Source organism: Triticum urartu, chromosome 7A (genome assembly GCF_056163025.1).
Source record: "Triticum urartu cultivar PI428250 chromosome 7A, HENAU_Tu73, whole genome shotgun sequence".
Taxonomy (NCBI): Eukaryota; Viridiplantae; Streptophyta; class Magnoliopsida; order Poales; family Poaceae; genus Triticum; species Triticum urartu.
Window position 1 is genome coordinate 24,871,521 of NC_141879.1, and position 20,090 is coordinate 24,891,610.

General features: G+C 43.1%; 3 long non-coding RNA genes and 1 pseudogene across 13 annotated transcripts; 3 read left to right on the plus strand and 1 right to left on the minus strand.

Annotated features, from left to right (window-relative positions):
• Nucleotides 1-2,947: 2,947 nt before the first annotated feature.
• Nucleotides 2,948-12,360, minus strand: LOC147957174 (uncharacterized). Of its 10 annotated transcripts, none has more exons than XR_015612035.1 (11): nucleotides 11,928-12,359; nucleotides 11,793-11,850; nucleotides 11,402-11,585; nucleotides 10,507-10,877; nucleotides 9,746-9,816; nucleotides 9,563-9,664; nucleotides 5,127-5,234; nucleotides 4,864-5,034; nucleotides 4,068-4,448; nucleotides 3,717-3,888; nucleotides 2,948-3,592 (listed from the first exon to the last, which is right to left on the minus strand). It is a non-coding gene; the product is annotated as an uncharacterized LOC147957174 (long non-coding RNA). The 10 variants fall into 10 exon arrangements; XR_015612033.1 differs by having other exon boundaries at nucleotides 3,663-3,888; XR_015612040.1 differs by lacking the exon at nucleotides 2,948-3,592 and having other exon boundaries at nucleotides 3,646-3,888; nucleotides 4,068-4,189; nucleotides 4,328-4,448; nucleotides 11,928-12,360.
• Nucleotides 3,415-5,018, plus strand: LOC125522325 (uncharacterized). The gene is made up of 4 exons (XR_015612042.1): nucleotides 3,415-3,551; nucleotides 4,604-4,667; nucleotides 4,747-4,794; nucleotides 4,883-5,018. It is a non-coding gene; the product is annotated as an uncharacterized LOC125522325 (long non-coding RNA).
• Nucleotides 5,241-9,550, plus strand: LOC147957175 (uncharacterized; annotated as a pseudogene). Its single transcript, XR_015612031.1, has 4 exons — nucleotides 5,241-5,788; nucleotides 5,884-7,794; nucleotides 7,869-7,961; nucleotides 8,037-9,550. The product of XR_015612031.1 is annotated as an uncharacterized LOC147957175 (transcript).
• A 1,983-nt stretch (nucleotides 12,361-14,343) lies between the features above and the next one.
• Nucleotides 14,344-14,965, plus strand: LOC147957176 (uncharacterized). Its single transcript, XR_015612043.1, has 3 exons — nucleotides 14,344-14,557; nucleotides 14,633-14,708; nucleotides 14,787-14,965. It is a non-coding gene; the product is annotated as an uncharacterized LOC147957176 (long non-coding RNA).
• The last annotated feature ends 5,125 nt before the right edge of the window (nucleotides 14,966-20,090 follow it).

Below are 20,090 nucleotides of genomic sequence, written 5' to 3' on the forward strand. Positions count from 1 at the left end.
AGATTGAAGAAAACTAGGGTTCCACTCATGAGGTGAGGGAGAAAGGGAGAGTATCAGGTGATACGGGAAAATATCAAGTGATATCATGCCTTAGGTGATACCATGATACGAGCTTCTGGTCCGTTGGATCTCAGATCCAACGGCTCCTGGAGAATCTGAAAGGCTGCCGTACTTGTTCGCAATTTTTCGACTTCAAAAGGTCTTTTTTGCAGAATGTTGAAAGCCTCCCAGGAGCCGTTGGATCTCAGAACCAATGGCTCCTAAGAGCTCGTATCATGGGAGCATTTAAGGCCCGTATCACCTGATACGAGCTCTTAGGAGCCATTGGTTCTGAGATCCAACGGCTCCTGTGAGGCTTTCAACATTCTGCAAAAGACCTTTTGAAGTCGAAAAATTGCGAACAAGTACGGCAGCCATTCAGATTCTCCAGGAGCCGTTGGATCTGAGATCCAACGGACCAGAAGCTCGTATCATGGTATCACCTAAGGCATGGTATCACCTGATATTTTCCCTATTTTCCCAAGGGGGAGAGTATCAGGTGATACGGGCCTTAAATGCTCCCATGATACGAGCTCTTAGGAGCCATTGGTTCTGAGATCCAACGGCTCCTGGGAGGCTTTCAACATTCTGCAAAAAAGACCTTTTGAAGTCGAAAAATTGCGAACAAGTACGGCAGCCTTTCAGATTCTCCAGGAGCCGTTGGATCTGAGATCCAACGGACCAGAAACTCGTATCATGGTATCATCTAAGGCATGGTATCACCTGATATTTTCCCGTGGTTATTGTTGTCAAGCAGCATGTGTAGCAACGCCTGGCTCTCTTCCACTGTACCCACGTGAGAGAGAGAGAGGCAAAAGGTGAGAGACTTTCTTTTTTGCGAGCCCGTGTGAGACAGAGACAAGTCCCGTCAGTGTATTAAGAAGTGAGTGGGCCAAGACCGCGGTAGCTGCATGCACGTCAGGTCATGTCGTGAACAGTGGCCTACTAAGGCCCACCCAAATTTCGACATTGGTAGGCTTCGCGGCAGATGACCAAGGATTAAGCGCTAGCACCAACTGCTGTGTGCACATATCCTCATGAGACATGGGAACGATTGGAAGGCTATGATAAAGGGTACCGCGTAGCCCCAGCTATGAAAAACCGTTCTCTGACTGAAAGTGATGAGTTTATTACACTATTAGGAAAAACCCTATAGGTAGACACTTAACCGTGGCGCGGGGTTAGCAATAGCGCGGGGTAATAACAGCGTTGTAGGTACACTTTAGTAGTAGTGTCGGGTCACCAGACCGTGCTACTACTAAGTGGTGCCCATAGTGACCCCCGGGGCTGGCCATAGTAGCAGCGTGGGGGTATAAAATCTGCGCTACAACTATCTTGGTAGCAGTAGCGCAGGCTAGGTACCAAGCGCTGCTACTATGGATAGACATGGCCGGCAGGTGGGCCTCACTTAGCAACAGCGCCTACTACTATGACAGCCCCTCTCTACATAACCCAGCGATGATGTTGGCTAGCCCCCCAGCTGTGCCTCGGACGAGTGGATCAGTTGGGAGCTCCCGTCATGTCCGAGCTCCCTTGCACGTGGAGCAATGGTGTCTACAGTTGCCCCTGGCCGTGGCGGCACTTCGGATCGGCGGTCCCACTCACCCTTGGTTCATGTCATGGTCGATGCTTCCGCGCCGTGCTCCTTTGGCGACGGCGGTCTGTCTTGGATGTGGGAGCTGTGACCCTGGATGGTGAGGTTGCATGGTTGGCTCTGCGGCGGGCACTGTGGAAGCAGCGCTTCTTCTTGGCTATGTGGATAGCGAGAGAAGAGGTAGCGGGTGGCCCTGGAGTCGTTGTGGCTTCGGTGACAGGGATACCCTGGTCTGGACCTGGAGGCATACCCTGGTCTGGATCTGGTGGCCGAGCGTGGAACGCCACAGGCCCCCTTGTGGGCATTTTATTATTTTATTATCGACCTGCTTGTTTGAGAGTTTCCTCGCCACTATGTATCAGTTCGGGCGTTTGTGCATTTATTTATAAAGGGGGATGAAAACCTGTTTCGAGAAACTATGTCAGCCAATCAGACCACCAACCTGATTTGTTTATTTTCAGTGTAAGACCACATATCTGATATCACACTCGCGGCTTGGGTGTCACCCTGTGGTGCTGCCTAAGAGAAAGTTGTGCATCCATTTCCATCTCAAAAAATAATGTGGGTCCTCACCTCCATCTAAACAGGAGAGAAAAAACTCACCTTCATCTTAAAAAGAAAGAACGTTGCTCACACAGCTAATCAGCAAGTGGTAAGTGGCAAGCTGTGCGCACGTTTTCATCTAAAAAAATACGTCGTCTTCATCTCCATCTAAACAAAGCATCTTGATCGGAAAAAACCCCACCTACATCTAAAAAAAAAGTTCCCACCGCGACAACCAGCTGGCATCACTTGGCATAGCCCAACGCTGGCCCTTTCTTTCTCCCTTAATGAGTTTAATGTTCCAAAACCTCGTCGTCACCTAGTGCCCGAACGCAGGCCATCCTACATTCATTGAGGGAGTGCACCATGAGTCTTCTGCAGCATTGCAAAATCAAGCACACCCGGGAGCTCGGTCATATTTCTCTCAAGCCAGACCAAACCAGTTGGTAGTGACATTTTGCGCGAGTCTCCATGCAAAGACTCAAGCTTTGATGGGACCTTAACTTCCCATAGCATCTGTCGTGATTTTTTCTCAGCAGCAAAATTCAAATAACTGGGACGATGATCATCCCAATCCTCTCTTGGGATATGAGAACAGAGAATCGTGTCGCCATATGAGAAGTGCAATTCGCAGCTAACCTCTGAACTTGTGTTCCCAGCTGTGTACAAGGACCAAAAAATTGCTACATGGAAACTGACTTGCTCCAAAATCAAGTCTAAATATCAGCCGGCAAAAAAAAAATCCAAGTCTAAGGGAGCCAAAATCCCATGAATCAAGGAAGCCAAAATCCCATGAATCAAGGTAGCCGTAAATATAAACTTTCGTTTTTGAATGCTAGCCGTAAATATGAACTGAGTACTAGCCTAGCCTAATCTCTACTCCTAATGGACGACTTGGTGAATAGTCTCCGCGGTTGTTTTTCTCTGGTTTTTTTCGTCTCTCCTCCCACCTCCGTTCACGCGCAACCCTCCCGTGAAAAAAACCCATACAACAAAGAAAACCTACGAGCGATGTCTCATGCCCACAGCAGATCGTTCTCCGCCGCCAACCATCCCTTCGCACGCCCGATCCACCCCTTCGCCCCCGCCGGACATACATCCCTGAGCCGCGGCCGATCCTAACCTTCGCCGTCGCCCTCGCACATCAAAGCCGCCGCCCGTCCATCGCTTCAGGATCACTTCAGGAGACGCCGGCGATCACGCACAGGATCCGACGGCGATCCCCTTCTGGACACGCACGCCCATCCCCTGCGCCGCCGCTGACGCCGGCGCTGATCCCCGTTGAGGAGCCGCCGATCACGCCCAGGATCCGACGGCGATCCCCTTCAGGAGCCGCACGCCCTTCCTCTGAGCCGGCGCTGATCCCCGTTCAGGAGTACGTATTGCAAATTCGTACCTATCTTCAAATACCTGGCACTACATCCAGGAATAATCGCATGAGTTCATATACATCCAGAATAATCGCACAGTACCTATCTTCAAATACCTGGCACTACATCCAGAATAGAGCTCAAATTAGGAATCCAACAGATCGGCTTACTGTGCATATACATCCAGAATTATTACTACATCTTTCGACTGTTGGCACAGAAAGACCCATTCGTCTTTGAACAGAGCCGCTTAGGACCTGCTAATTCCAGAATAGAGCTCACATTGGAAAAACATCAACCTCATGACTTCCTTTCTCGGAGCAACTGAGGCCAGACACCAGTCTGAAAATGACAAGAAAGAACTGTTTAAGAAAGTTGGCACAGAACCGGTTAGGAGCTGCTAATTCCATACATCAACTTCATGACGAACTGTTTATGAAAGTTGCCATACAACTTCATGCACGCTGTCACCAACACGAGCATACATTATTTGCAAAACTGAAAGTGCTTCTTGTACTTACTTGGCGTGATCGCCGTCGGCAACTTTCACAGCCTCTATTCTTCTCACTTGACCTGCTTAGTGTGCTGCTTGTTCTTCTTACTTTGCCAGAACTGTGGGTCTGCAGCCTCTCCAAGAAGCAGACTCAAATAACCCAATGTAACAAAAAAACAGGGGCACAAGTGCTTTTGCCTCAGAACAAACCACCAAAAGAGTATGAACACAACTTATGTGATATCTGTGTACAGTAAACCTGCCAATACAATAAACCTTGATACGTACTTGTGGTTCCACTCCCACCGGTCTTGGAGTTTAAGATGTTTCTCATGTAGCAATACCCTACTTCAGCCCTGTTGTCCATACGCGAAACTCGATCACATCTACACGAAATCTCAACCTGCTCCTGTAAAACACAAACCAAAATAAAATGAATCCAAAAATCAAACGGGAAGAAACTTGGCAATCTGTACTTATCTGTTTGACAAAAGCAGTTCGCAAAGTTAGTTCACAAAATCAGTTCACAAGCCATTGTTAAGAGTTCAAAACCTGTACTTATAGGTACATATGGGGAATCCACAAAGCAAAGCAGCGGAACATATGACATCGTCGGATGTACCTCCAGGTATATGTTCGTCTATAAAACTTGCTATACATGTCAAGCTAGATCCCGATTGTGATTTCATGTACTGAAGTTGTTGCAGATAAGTTGGATGGGCCAAATGATGATGAGAACTACCCAAGTATGCCAGGTATGAGGCTATGCGCATATAGAAATCATAATTTAATTATCTTTATTTGATCAATTATATCTCACTTACTTGTATGAACAACCCTCAGAACGGTTGATACTTGAACCGACCGAACAACCGGTTGTTCCCCAACGCACTGACGGTGATCCGCATAATGAGATTGTGAGTACTGAAGTTGTTGCAGATCAGATGGAGGGGACAAACGTTGATGATAATTACCCTATTAGTCCAGGTATGAGGCTGTAAAGAGAGAGTACTCATAATTTTATTCTCTTTATGTGATGAATTATATCTCAGTTACTTGTATGAACCAACTTCAGATCGGTCCATACCTGAACAGACCGCACAACCGGTTGTTCCCCAACCCACTGATGGTGATATCACAAATGTTCAGCGGCCTTCCCATCTGATCTCAGGTGAGTATTAAACATAATATCTTCCTGCATCAAGCAGACATATTGGCTCGCTTCGGTTAGTAGTAAATTGACTCGTTATGTCCACTACCGGTTATTTTTACATCAAGCAGACAACCCAGCAACCTCGTTCATATTAAATGAAGCTTCGTTTGTGCCTCTCAGTTGTCTCACACACGAGTGTGCCACAGGCGTAGCACAAAGTGTGAATGGTATTACCTGATTCGTCTTTCGATGTGAACCGTATCATGACGGTAGAGGTTGTGTTGCAGATATTCAAGAATCATATTGCTTTTGTGTTGTTCCAGAGGCTCTAGATGTCTCTCATATAGATGGAGGAAGACACGTGTACATTAATGCAACTGCTCATGATGCCTTACAAGTTTTACCCCAATCCGATTCAACATCCAAGCACGTGACTACAGGATCTGTCGTGAATGTCTCCAAACAAACTAAGAAAGGTATCTTGTCTGACGATAAAAGGGAGCAGATAAACGCCAAGAGGCGAGCGAATTATCGGAAGAAAAAAGAGGAGGCAGAAAAACTACAGCATGAATATCAACCTTCCCTTACAATGTCTGGTATGATTGTTTGATTTTAAACAATACAATGAAGAATTAATACAACTTGCATTCCTGCGTTGACTACTCTCACATCTTGCTCCTTCGATGAGTAGAGGACAAGAGGGAGCTAATAAACGCGCGGAGGCGGGCAGCGCATCATAAGAAAAAAGAGGAGGTTGATGAAAACAAGGAGCAGATAAAAGCTCCGAGGCAAGGTGGTTATCGAAAGAAAAATGAGGACGCCGCCGGCAAGCATCTCCATGAAAATCTGCCTGCCCTTAACATATCGGGTACGAATATTCTATATTTCAGCACAACAACGAATGTATATACTCCCTTTGTTACCAACTATATGATTGTTATCGGAAGATAAATGAGTACAACACCTTAAATCGTTAAGCAGATATGCAAAGTGTTCCACGGAGCGCTCTCGGTGATATCACTAATGGAGAACAACCATCCTCTATGCTCCTTGACGACAAAAAGGAGCAGATAAAGGCTCAAAGGCGAGCTACCGTGAAACACCAAGATGAAAATCTTCCTGCCCTTACGATGTCAGGTTAGAATGCTTTATGATTCAGCTCACCGTCATAGTATATAGTCATAATGTTTCAGAATACATATGGTTAATAAGTTTTCATGCAAGTCAAATTTTTGAACCTTTGTCGTTGTTTTTGTTGACGATAAAGAAAATCTGACTGCCCTTAATAACAATCTACAATGTTTTATGTTTCAGCACTGCGATTATAGTATATACTCCCTCTGTTTCGTAGAATATGGTTAATATATTTTCATTCAATTCAACCATATGAATCTTTGTCGATAATGATATTTTTTTCAAAGAAAATGGTTTATCGTTCACTCGTTTGACTTCTGATAAGACAAATAGACCTTATGTAAATGGACGGAATGAGTCATATTCAACAAAGCATTACATATATAGATAGATAATATGCTGGTACCTTCGGTATCAATAACCAATTAATTCAGTTCTGATTATGTTTTTACACTGTTGTATAACCAGCCAAACCCACTAGGTCCAGCTATACATCATTGTCACAAGATGATGCGGTATTGCCTCATTCCACTACAATCACGCCTGATGTCATTCATGATAACCACCCAGCTAGGAGGCAGCGTGATAAGGAACGCAAATGTAACTTAACTCCTGAGCAAATGGAGCAATCAAACGCGCGGAGGCGAGCAACATATCGGAAACAAGTGGATGACGGAACGATCGATCTTCAAGAAAAAAATAACAAGCTGCGAGAATGGAGGTCATGCAGCAAAGAGAAGGGGGAGTTAAGTGCAAAGAGAAAGGCAACTTATGCTGCAAAGAAAAACACACCGTGTGCTGAATCGATCGCAATGCCGCGTCCAGATCTAACTAGCATATTGTCCAGCTCTCACGCTTTCAACCCACAGGCACATTGTCCGACTCTCATGCCTCTTACCCACACGCATCAATCCGAAAGTGAACAAATAGATCGTGCTCCTACCGTCAAGTCGGCGCCCACATACATTCGCAACAACGAAACCGATGGTAGTTATCCCATCAACGATCATCTTTCATTTTGTAATCATTCACTATCAGATTTTTATAATGATTCAAAAATGTTGTAGGTGCCTACCTAAGCCGAACCCTAGGTGATGGTGCTGTAGATGACAACAGTGTGAAAATCAATGAGCACCTAAAAAGTGCCGACCAGCAAACCAGTGATCCGCTAACAATTGCGGAAGATGGAGCTGACGAGCGGAGTCATGAGTCCATATCGCAACGCATGAAGAGAGAGCAAGCTTCCAAGGGAAGTATGGCGGCGAAGAGGCGTCAGGAGAAATGTGGCAAACGAAAACCAACTACGCATGTACCACGTGGTGAGAGGAACGCTCTGCTAGATCGCCGTAATGAAAGCTTTGCAGGTAGGGTGTAGACCCCAACCGTCAGGTCCATCTCCATACCATAGTTGAAGCACACGGTGCCTCGACCTCATCTAACACGCCGGAGTACACGATCCGAAGTGAAGGTAACACTCCCATCCTTACTCTTCTTGTGTCCCTTGAGACTGAACCCTCATTTATTGGTTTTGCACCTGAGCAGACGACATGGACAATTACCTTAGTCGTCTCATGAATGATAATGTCAACCCTGACAGCCTCTTTGACGATGAGTATTACCTGTTTGCTGGTGAAGGTATGTACACCCACTTGAGCAACATCCACCCGTTGGGAATATCACACTAATTATAAACATTGTTTGCCGGCTCAGATGCTGATGACATGGAGCACGACGAATTGGAAGACTCAAGTCACAATACCTATGTCGACCATGATCCATTGGACTATGTCTACTCAAACCTCCCAAACCACACACACATTCCTGAAACACGCCGCAAATTGCGATCACTGCAAGGCCAAGAAGTTTGTGTCCGAGGCCCCGGGATTCTGCTGTCGCAGTGGGCAGATCCAGCTGAAGCAACCGGAGCCCATCCCGGAGCTAATGAGACTTTGGTCTAGCATGGACGCGGACTCAAGGCATTTTCGGGAGAACATACGGTTCTTCAACGGCCACTTCTCCTTCACAACCCTCGGCGTCAACCTTGATGAAAGCTACACAAACATGAAGTCTGGGGTGTATACGTTCCGGGCGCACGGCACCATCTACCACAACGTTCATTCCTTCGGGCCAACATCACGTCCAGATCATCTACAATTGTACTTCTACGACGACGACCCAGGCCTAACCCATCGCAAGGCTGCCACCGAGCAATTAGACCAGGATGTCGTCAGAAAGTTAGTGGACATACTCAAGGAAAACCCGTACTCCCAACAGTTTAGGAGTTTGGGTGCGCACAAGGACAACCTCGACGATTACATGATAGACCTCAACACTGACCAGAGACTAGACCAACGTAAGTATAATAGATCTCTGTCATCTGAGGTCGCTGCAATTTGGGTGGAGGGCACTGACCTAGCGAAGAGGTTCGATCATAGGATTAAACTTTGCGGGAATGACAACCAGAGGCACATTATACATGTGACGTCTGGCTCGTATGACCCGCTCTCTTACCCACTCTTCTACCCAAGGGGGGAGCTCGGTTGGCACCCGAAACTTCCTAAACGTGATTTCCCTTGGCCGGTTGTGCAACAACCAAGAGGTAGGCGTGATGATGATGATGAGGAGGAGGAGGATGCAGGTAAGCCTTATGCGTATTCTGGCACAAGGAAACGGTTGTTATTAGTTGCGAGGTCCAACGGCGGTGATCGGATTTGGATGACTTGATCAAAGCTGTGAAAATTCATGTGTACCAAACAATGTGTCCAGATGCATGGCTATTCAGCATGAACGCAGACTGTATGCTTACTTATTTTCGTGATCTTTGTGGGTCTATGCCTACAAACTACAGCCTGAGCCACTTCACGACCAATCTGTAATCTGCTGTTCTTCCGTGTTTATGTACAGATCTTTATCTTTGGTCGTTAGCAATTGAACTTTGTTATGTTTATAGCTGCGGAATGATAATGTTAGCAATTGAAAGCATACATGTATATGAAGTTCTTTTACTGCCTTGAGCTGTATGAGTGTCTAATATTTGGTTTGCTCCACTCAGTTTTAAACGTTGTTCAGTTTTCATGAGCAGATATAGCTAACATGGCTTGCTGTTAGTATATATAGTCATGTCCGCCCTCATTGGCAAGCCCTCCACTCAACTATCACGTCAATGCCTACTTATGAACATCGGCACTAAAAGAAAAGCAGTTGTCGTAAATCATAGGCTGATGGAAAGTATGTACCTCATGTTCAAGGCTTATTGAAAGCCAACAATCATTTCCTGCAGTATGTACCTCATGTTCAAGGCTTATTGAAAGCCAACAATCATTTCCTGCATGCTTTGCCTGCAAATTAAAGTGGAGCTTGACCCTATTGTCATGATGTAATGGACTCGGTTATCAAAATTTAGTGGAGCATACTCTTACATGAGAAGGCTTCAAGGCTCCCCCTGATTGTACATTCACCAAGGTTTAGTTGATCAAGGAACACATTTACACTGAAAATAGACATATGTAATACTATACATTAGGCCCAAGGAAATCCCAAGTTACCAGGAGCACGACGAGTACAAGAAAGAAGAAAATATGGCATACTAGTCAAACGGGGTGTATTCTAAAAGCTTCATGTCGAATGTCTTGTGAACTCATACAAATAACTACCAGATCAGATGTGTGTCCAGAAGCTTAGCTTCATAATAAAAGCTGCCAAATCAACACATCAAAAGATAAATGCAACATCTTTGACTAATAATATTTTATTCACTCATTTAAGAAGGCCAAATAATTTAAATAAAGAGCTGTTTCCAGCCACATCTCTGACACTCCCATGTGAAGTCTGCTCTGAACCTTTTTTAACTGTTGGTATATATAGCATATGTAGTAGTTCTAAGAGTAATAATCAAATTATGTTGTGCACTGGTCCTTTAACCATATGCATGATACTATAAAATTCAGTCAACCCTATCATTTAAAATTAAGTACGCCTAACAAAGGAGTAGCATAAGGACATTCAAGAATCAGGAAAGCAAACAACTTCACATTCTACTTTTTCAAGAGTGGATTTTTCCATCAAAAGTGTAACCACTACGTTCCTACATGGTGGTTATCAACCAATCAAAATTATCTATTGTAACAAATCATTCACAATGGATGACTGAGCACATAGTGGGAGACTGATTCTTGCTCACCAAAATGGTTGGCAGTTTTCTCGGTCCAGCTGCGTTGTTGAGGGATGAACGGTTTGTGATGACCGTGCCGAAATTGGGTTCTGCAATCATCGTGTCTAGGCCCCACATCACATGATCCATACCCGTGGTGGATGGTAGTCGGTGCTACAGAGCCGTGCGTGGAGATCAAATCCATTCGTGTGTAGCAATGGAGAAGAGAAGGCAACATCAGAACACAAAAAAATAAATGAAAATTGAGACGACCATGGGGATGCTGCTGCTTACTCGAGGAGATGTTCATGTAGAGTGACACGGCCGAGCAGAATCATGGGTGCTGGTTGGCCCATGAGGGGAACGACAGAATGTGAAAGTGGGCATCTAATTCTTGGGGCCTTAGATCGGCAGCGTTGATGTACAAAAAAATGATACATATTAATTAAACATGGATCGTCCAAATAAATCTTTTTTATACTTACTAGGAAATGCATGAGAAAACTTAGCTCATACTTAGAATTCTGACAGTGGATATATATTAATGTATAAATCTTTTTTTATACTAATTTAAATTCCGGCAGTTGAAACTTAGAATCAAATACATTAGGTTGCTACTTAGCTCAAACTCATATCCTTAATCAACGAAGCAATCATGCATGAGAAAATGACCAGTATGTTAAAATAGCACCACTATGGAATGAGACTGTCCCATGGAGTGAAGGCTTATTCAGAAAGAATGTCCAGTATACTAAAATAGCACCTATCTCAGCTTTCATACTGAGTATTAATAGGATACTGGATTAAAGATCCATTTAGCACAAAGCTTGATATAATTTGCATAAGAATAATGAATTTTAAACATGTTGCTAAGGACTTGCTTGGGTAACTAGATAGGTGATATACTTGGGCTGAATCAACACACCTCCTGTTTAAGAAGATCAGGAAGGTTGTCTGTTGACACAAGACTCTGAAATTCAGCTTGACAGCTCCTTGCCAGCACAAGTGGCTGCTGTCTCAGCAAGCGAATCTTCATCACTTGCAGAGAAGCAACTACCACACAGCCCCTTGGGATATTGCAGTTTGTGAACTACTCTGAAACTGGTAATCTGGATTATGTTGCAGTACAAAGGAATCATCTGTCAGATTAAACAAGATTACTATTACCAGTACATTAACCCATGATAGCATCTAACTGTACTCCAACACACAAACAAACTAATTACCCACAAATAGCAGTAACTGTACTCCATCATCAGTACATACACACAAAACATAGACGAAAACTGAAATGGTCATGGGGTGGTGCTGCTTACCCGAGGAGATGGTCATGTTGAGTGACGCGGCCGAGAAACTATCTGTGGAGTTCTCGATCTGGGAGCAAAGGGGGCAGAGAAGGTGAGGGTTGGCGGCACGGTAATTTCAGAGGAGGAGATGGGCGAATAGGTTACCTTGAGGAGGGGAGCGAGATCGGTACATGGCGTCGGTTGGAGCAGAGGGAGGTCCATCCATGGCGTGGCGACTTCTTTTGCTGAGCGATGAAGTTGCGCAGGACCCCCACTACTCTCCTGGCGAACGAGGTCGTCCGTCGTGGTGGAAGAAGACCAGTCACCGGTTGTCTGCGCATCTGGCCGCTGCCTGGTCGCTCGATCTACGCGGTGACCGCCGTCGCATGAGTGGATTGGAGGGGATGAGAGGAGCGATGATGTGAGAGCGGTGCTGCCGTGGGGGCGAGGGCGGAGGGAGTAGAGTGGGTGAGGGGAAGGAGAGTGGAGAGGATGCCGCCGGATGTGCCGCCGTCGGGTCGAGAGCGGAGGGAGTGGAGTGGGTGAGGGGAAGGAGAGTGGAGAGGGATTAGGGATTGTGCGTCACTGGAAAGGGGGGAGTGGAGAGAGTGAGGGGAAGGAATTCGTGGGTGCTGGTTGGCCCATTAGAGTATAGCTGGCCAAATGGACCGGTTTTCTCGGGCCGGCCCGTGAGCACGCCGGCACGGCCCGCCTTGGGCCAGGTATGGCACGGGCTAAACGGGCCGGGCCAGGCACGCGGCACGCCCTAGGCCGTGCCTGGGCCTGAAGGCTGGGCACGCGGGCCGGCACGGCACGGCCCGATTAAGTTTTATTATTATTTTTTTATACATCTATATATGGACCAACATGTAAAATAGGCTAAAAACGCTCAGTGCGTCAAATAATAGGCTGAAAATATGCGGCCCACCGTGCTAAACGAGCCAACGTGCCGGCCCGTTTACTAACTGGGCCGTGCCTGGGCCTGGGGGCGCAGCACGCGGGCCGACACGGCACGGCCCGTATAGTAATCGTGCCCTGGCGGGCCGTGCCGGGCCAGGCACGATTACAATGGGCCGTGCCGTGCCGTGGCGGGCCGGCCCGTTTGGCCAGGTATGCATTAGAGTAGAGTCAACAGAATGCGAGTGAGCTTGGGCTTCTTGGGGCTTTGGGTCAGCAACTGAAATGCGGTAGGGAAAATATGTCTCAACTAAAATGATGTACGAAAAAAGTATATATTAAAGAAAAAACAGATATATATTAATTAAACATGTATCATCCAAAAAAATTATCCTTTTTGATATATACAGAATATCACAGAATAAACACAATTTTGTGAGAAGAAATAAAGTATACTTGGTTTATGTTGGATTTCTTACATGTTTTTTACTTGGTTTATGTTGATATAAATATTTTTATACTTGTCACCAATTGAAAATTATTTTCTTTGGTACTCATGAACATAAAAATATCATACAGTATTGATTGTAAAATGTTGAATTGTATCTATTAGTTGATGCAAGCATGTGGGTATAATGAACACTATTTTTTTCGAATGGTCTATTTATTTGATTCCGATGTGTGATATTCTAAAGTATTTATTATGATATTATAGCACATCTTGTGGACTGTTTATGCTAAATTGTATGGAATATTGGACAACAGATGTATTAACAGATCAGTTCACCCAGGTATTTCCTTTTATACATTATCTCATTATTTTATCTCAAATAATGTTATATCGATTTTTTTATATCTTGCAGGAGGATATCAAGCACTTTCGACGAAAATTAGTTGTCATTTAGCTCGATTCAAAACCGAATAAGCTAAAGCTAAAAGGATGTCTGATATACCATCAACCAGACATTAAAGAAAATTTATCGAAATATGATGTTGAGCTCCTAGAGAATCCACCGGGTGGAGTCAAAGACAAATGTCCTAGCCCAATCCCCAACATGCCCACGCATCAATGTGAATTGCTTGTCGGCCTTTGCAACTATATCATGTCCATTGATGATGCCAAATGTTTGGAGTAAGTATCATTTATCAATATGTAAGGTGCCAGTATACACTGTTGTTATTCTTACCATAAAATTCTCAGAAAGGAATGGGTCTGAAGCTCTACACCCCGTTCAATGGGCTTAAGTCTCAAAAAACTCCAGAGCATACTTAACATGAAGCAGTCTATGGACAATAATTGTTTCAACATTGCTGTGCGTATACTGGCATGTGACGAGGGAGTATTGTTCACAGACCCTCCAATACACTACGTGGATCTACAATTTTGTGTAAGTTATCATAATTCTTCATTCAATATCATTAGTATGAACATGTTTTTAAATAGTTTATTTACTCAGTCCATGCTGCGGGATTCAACACGAGATCAAAAGTTTTGTGATAAGGAAACTATTGAGAAGTTGGCAACTTTGTTTGATAGCTGACCTGGGATAGACAACAACATCTTATCGTGCAACATGGTAAGTGAGGTCTTTTTTCCATTGTTTGTCATGGTTTATTTTTGTCTGTAATAGTTACCACTTGTAGATTTATCTTCCATATGAATCCATCGGTCGATACATCTTGTACGTCATCGACAAAGAGGCATGTCGTGTATCTATTCTGGACCCTATTCGTACAACACAAACGCCGGAGATGAAAATTTTGAGGCACTTAGTGAAATTAAAAAGTTTTGCGAGGGAATTCAGAGAAGCACTCGAAATAAAGCAACCAGGATGGCATTCTGATATATCAAAATGGCAACGTTTATTTCCTAATGGTATTCCAACGAGCGTAGACGGGTAATAAATTTATTATACAAACATTTATTTTTATTATCACCATATTTAATACAATAACAATTTTGTAAATTGCAGGGATTTGTCAGGCTTTTATGTCTTCCTTTTTATACTCTGGTGGAACAGTAAAGACCTTGCATAGCCGGTTTGTGCGGTGAGTATTGTGTGTTACACATGTTTTTAAATCTTCCATGTGAAGTATTCGTGCTAACTACGTATATTGCTTTTGTAGGATGGATATGAGTTGAGGAAGCGGTTTTGATTATACTTGCTCAAACATCGTGCAAATGAAACTAAAGACAACTTGTCTGATATTGTGCGAGAATTTCTTAAGCGCATCAAGTAGATCTCAATATTCTGTAATATATTTTATTTGGATCATTACTTTATACGTATACGTTCTCAATTTGATATCTTGTTATGAGTTTACACTACAAGTGAATTGGACTTCAATTATTATGCAATTGTGATCGTGTTATATTGTCTCTACCCGCGATATTTAGCATGCATTATCTTTATATGACTTCAACAAACTATTTCAGAAGCCTGTGGCAATGCACGGGCACTCTACTAGTGTAAAGTGAGTACTAGGCTCTGATTTTTTTTTTGCGAGATAGGCTCTGTTTTTTTTCTGGAAAGGAGTGAGCATATTTGTTTTTTTAGGGGTGTTACCACGTTTTATAGGAATGGTGTCAGTAGGGGGAATATACAAAGGAGAACCTGGGTGCCAGCGCACCCTATATGCAAAAATAATAATTAGTAATCCAAAAAAATTTAAAAAATTCTAAATCTTTTTGGTAGCAAACTTGATCAAGTATTGTTATCGTATAAAAAGATTCACCAGAGTATGACTTTTGTTGCATCCTAGGTCGAAGATTCGGCAAAAATGCTATATACAAGTATACTACACGCTATATTACCGTGATAAACTTGTCTTTTTTCCCCTGAAGTCAATAGAATTTTTTGATTTTTTAATTACTAATATTTTTGGCGCATATAGTGTGCGCGGGTACCGAGAGCACCAAGTTCCCGTCCTCAGCAAGGGCCGCTGTTCATTTTTTTTGACAGGTCAAGGCCCGCTGTTCTGGGCGAACCCTATTTGACGCTCGCGTGCGTCCATCTGCTGTGCTTCCGCTGAAGCGCACGAGCGGGCAGTGCGAACGGGCCGGCCCATTTTGGGCGTTGAAGCAGGGACAGGCAAACGGTTTTGGGAACCTTCTAGAGGGTTCCCTCGACCGGTTTTTCCTTTTTTTACTGGTTTTCAGTTTTTCTTGTTGTCTTTCTTTTCTGTTTCTGTTTTCTATTTCTTTTATTTTTCCTTTCTTTTTCTTTTATCTTTTCCTTTTTTATTTTTATTCTTTGTTTTAAGAGATGTTTGAAATTCCAAATTTTGTTCATGATTTCAAAACTTGTCCACATTGTTTTTAAAAAAGTTAAAAAAATTGACAATTATTCAGCGTATATCACAAACATGTAAAATGTATATATAAAAGAAAATCAACATATATTACAAAAAAATTCAATGTCTGTTTCAATATTGTTCAGCTTTTATCACAAAAATGTTCAATGTGTATTTAAAAAATGTTCATCTTATATTTACAAAAACTACTAAATATATATTTAAAAAATATTCAGCATATATCACAAAAATATTCAATGAGTATGTAAAAATTGTTCAGCATGTAACCAAAAATGTTCTTTGTCTATTTAAAAATTGAACGCCATATATTTACAAAAATGTTCTATGGTTGAATTTTTTTTGTTTTTTTTCTGGATCTGTCACGGCATGGAGTTCAAAGAAATTTGCGCGATCAACCAACCATAAACGCTTAGCAGCTCAACTGATGGAGAACGCTTACTCGACAATCCTCCCTAGAGCACTTTTTGTTCTTTTATTTTTAAGTAGCGCTTTGCTATGACGCCGGGCCGGCCCATTCAGTTCGCGCCTGCGCGAAAGCTCGTCCTTTTGACGCTGTTCTGCTTTTTTTTGAGAAATCCCGCTGTTCTGCTATGCTCTGTTTTTTCAGCCGGGCCGAACACAAAAAGTTCAGTGGCAAGAAGAAGCCCATATCGGGCTGATATCAAAAAGAAAAAGAAAAAAAAGAAGCCCATATCGGGCCAGGTCGGAGAGAGATAGCGCCGCTAGGGAAGCGAGCCGCGCGCCGCGACACCGCCGGAGAAGACGCCAGCCGGCACCAGACTTCCACCGCGCGCCTTGTCATCTCCGACCGCCTGCATCCCATCCTGTTCTACAAGGTCTGGTTTCTTCCGCCCCCGTCCTCTACCATGCCTTAGGTGATACCATGATATGAGTTTCTGGTCCGTTGGATCTCAGATCCAACGGCTCCTGGAGAATCTAAAAGGCTGCCGTACTTGTTCGCAATTTTTCAACTTCAAAAGGTCTTTTTTGCAGAATGTTGAAAGCCTCCCAGGAGCTGTTGGATCTCAGAATCAATGGCTCCTAAGAGCTCGTATCATGGAAGCATTTAAGGCCCGTATCACCTCATACTCTCCCATATTCCCACACCCTCCACATGGGAGCATTTCAGAAAAATCTAAAAGTAGACGAAGATGTGGCGTCAGAAGTCCGCAACACAAGGAGTCTCGATGTGCTCGTCTCAACATATCACAAGGCAAATCGAGATGTGCGGCGAGTTACGCTGGGACCAGACGAGCATGGCACGTACGTGATATCCGACTGTGCAACAGCTAGTTGCATAGACGTGAGGAGTCGCTGCAGATCCAGCATGGAGAGTAGTAGCAAGCAAGGCAGCCCGCGGAAGCAAGCGGCCAACGCAGCAGCGTGCATGCGTAGCACTGGTGCGCCATGCAACTCATCTGACACGTCTGACAATTCAAGGCCAGCTGTTGCAGTATCCAAGGGCGCAGTCAACACGCAAAATAGCCCAGAAAAAGAGGTGGCTTGGGGGGAGCTCCTGTCTGGCGCTCGTTAGCGTCAAGCAGAGGAGCGTTCGCTGAAGGTAGACGCTGATGGGCTGGCCCATTTGAAGGTCTCGAGCGCCTGAGAAAAAAGGCTAAAAATATAACGCACCAGAAGGCATCGAACCGATGACGTCGTGCTCCGGAACTCTAGAAACTAACCAGTTGAGCTGATAACTTCTTCTGTTTCGGAGGCAGCGCGAGTTTTTTAAGTACCAAACAACTTTTGAAACTTTTCGAACAATTCAAGAAAATTAAGAACAAAAATAAAAAATTCTAAACAAATTTTGAAAAACGTGAAACCCTTTTTTAAACCATGAACAGTTTTTAAAATTCGAAAACACTTTTCAAACGAGAACAATTACTGAAAAGTTGAACACAAATTTCGAAATTCCAAAAAGAAGAGTTTTTTTAAATATACATTGAACCTTTTTGTAACATATGCTAAACAATTTTGAAATACATACTGAACATTTTTCTGATATATCCCGAAAAAATTTAAAATATACATTGAACATTTCTGTAATGTACGCTGAACAATTTTAAAATACACACTGAACGTTTTTGTGATATATCCTGAACAAATTTAAAATATACATTAAACATTTCTGTAATGTACGCTGAACAAATTTTGTATTGTGAACAAAATTTAAAAACTGTGTGTTTTATGAAATCATGAAGAAAATAAGGAATTTTAAATATTTTTTAAAACAAATGATGAAAACTAAATACGAAAAATAATAAAAAGAGAAAGATAAAGAAACAGAAACAGAATTTAAAAAACATAAACAAAAAAAGAAACAGGAAAAATCAGAAAACCGGGAAAGAGTACAAAAAAAAAGAAACCGGTTTAGGGAACCTTCTAGTAGGTTCCCAAAACCGGTTTGCCTGGCAGCGCTTGAATTTGCCAGGTGGGCCGGCCCGTCGCGCGCAGCTCCTCCCGCGCCTTCAGCGAAGCCACGTTTCCTGGGAAAATCCTATATGCTGCTCGTTGCGTCAAACTGCCGGCGCTTCGCACAGGCGAGCGACCGAGCAGCGACGCAACGGGCCGGCCCGTTTAAACGTTCCAACGCTCCCGGTTTTGGAAACCTTCTAGAGGTTCCCAGCTGGTTTTTTCTGGTTTTGGGAACCTTCTAGAAGGTTCTTGAACATGTTTTTTATTCTCCTTTCTTTTTCTATTGCTGTTTCGTTTTCCTTTCCTTTTTTCTTTTTTTTATTTTTTATTTTTCAATTTTCAATTTGTTTCTTTTTAAAAAAATGTTCGCATTTTTTGGAAAATGTTCGTGCTCTCAAAACAATGTTCAAAATTTCAAAAATGTTCGTGTTTGTAAAAAATGTTCAAAATTCCAAAACAGTATGCATTCTTCAAAAATTGTTTGGGATTCTTCAAAAATATTTGTTTGTTAAAAACATTGTTCAGAATGTTTTTCTTCAAAAAATTTAGAACTTTAAAAAAAATGTTGGGGACTTCAAAAAATGTTTCAGTTTCAAAAATTGTTCGTAACTTTCAAACAATGTTCATGAATTTCTGAACATTTTCGTTTTTTGTTTTGTTTTTATTTTTTTTCCATTTTTTCAATTTTATTTTTCTTTTCGAACTTCTTCAAAAATTTCAAATTTTTATTCAGAATTCCAAAACAAAATCGTTTTGAAAATGTTCGTGTTTAAAAAAATGTTCATACTTTCAAAAAATGTTTGTAGTTTAAAATTTTGTTCACAATTTTAAATTTTTTTCTCATTTTCAAAATTTGTTCATAAATTCAAAAATTGTTCGGAGAGCTTCAAATAATGTTTGCGCTTTCAAAATTTGCTCAGAATTTCAAAAATGTTCCCGTTTTCCAAAAAATTGTTCACAAATTCAAAATACTTTTGTGCTTTCTAATTTTTGTTCGTCTTTATGAAAGATACAGTACAGATCTCTGAAGGCCAGTCCACTGCAGTGCCTTTTTTTGAGAAGGCTGGTTGTTACAGTGCGGGCCGCTACAGTGTCGATCGCTACAGGCGCGTGCTCCCACTTCACTCGCTGCGTTACAAATGGGCCGGCCCAATCGCGGCGCACCCTGTGGGACGGGTCGACCGTTTGACGCAGCGAGCGTCCTATAGGAGGTCCCCGTTTCCTGGACGCTAACGGGCGTCATATAGGAATCACCTGGCTTGGGCACCACCACGAGGCTCATGCAGCACAACATGGAGGCCTTCTAAAGGCTGTTGTGGCAGCAGCCCATCCAGCAGGCCAGGATGGCCAGAACGGACGGCACCAGGGAGCCTGGCTTCAGAAATCACACGTGGTGCACTTGGAGGTGCAGCAAGAGGAGTTGCACTCGAAGATGGGCCAACAATGGCCCTCCTTTTTGTTCATTGCAAAGCCTCTGGCTTCCTACGCAGAACTATGAATTCAAGACAAAAATTATTATATGGTTCGGGATGCTTAAGATTTCTTGCCAAAAATTAAGCTGTAAATGAAACAAAAAGTCGAGTCCATGGCGAACATTCTCTTGTCCTCACTGAAATATTTAGGACACTTAAAACTTGTCAGTTGCAGAAAAAGAAGAAGAATCAATAGGTAGTTAAATAGCAAAGCTGACTGAAAGACAGA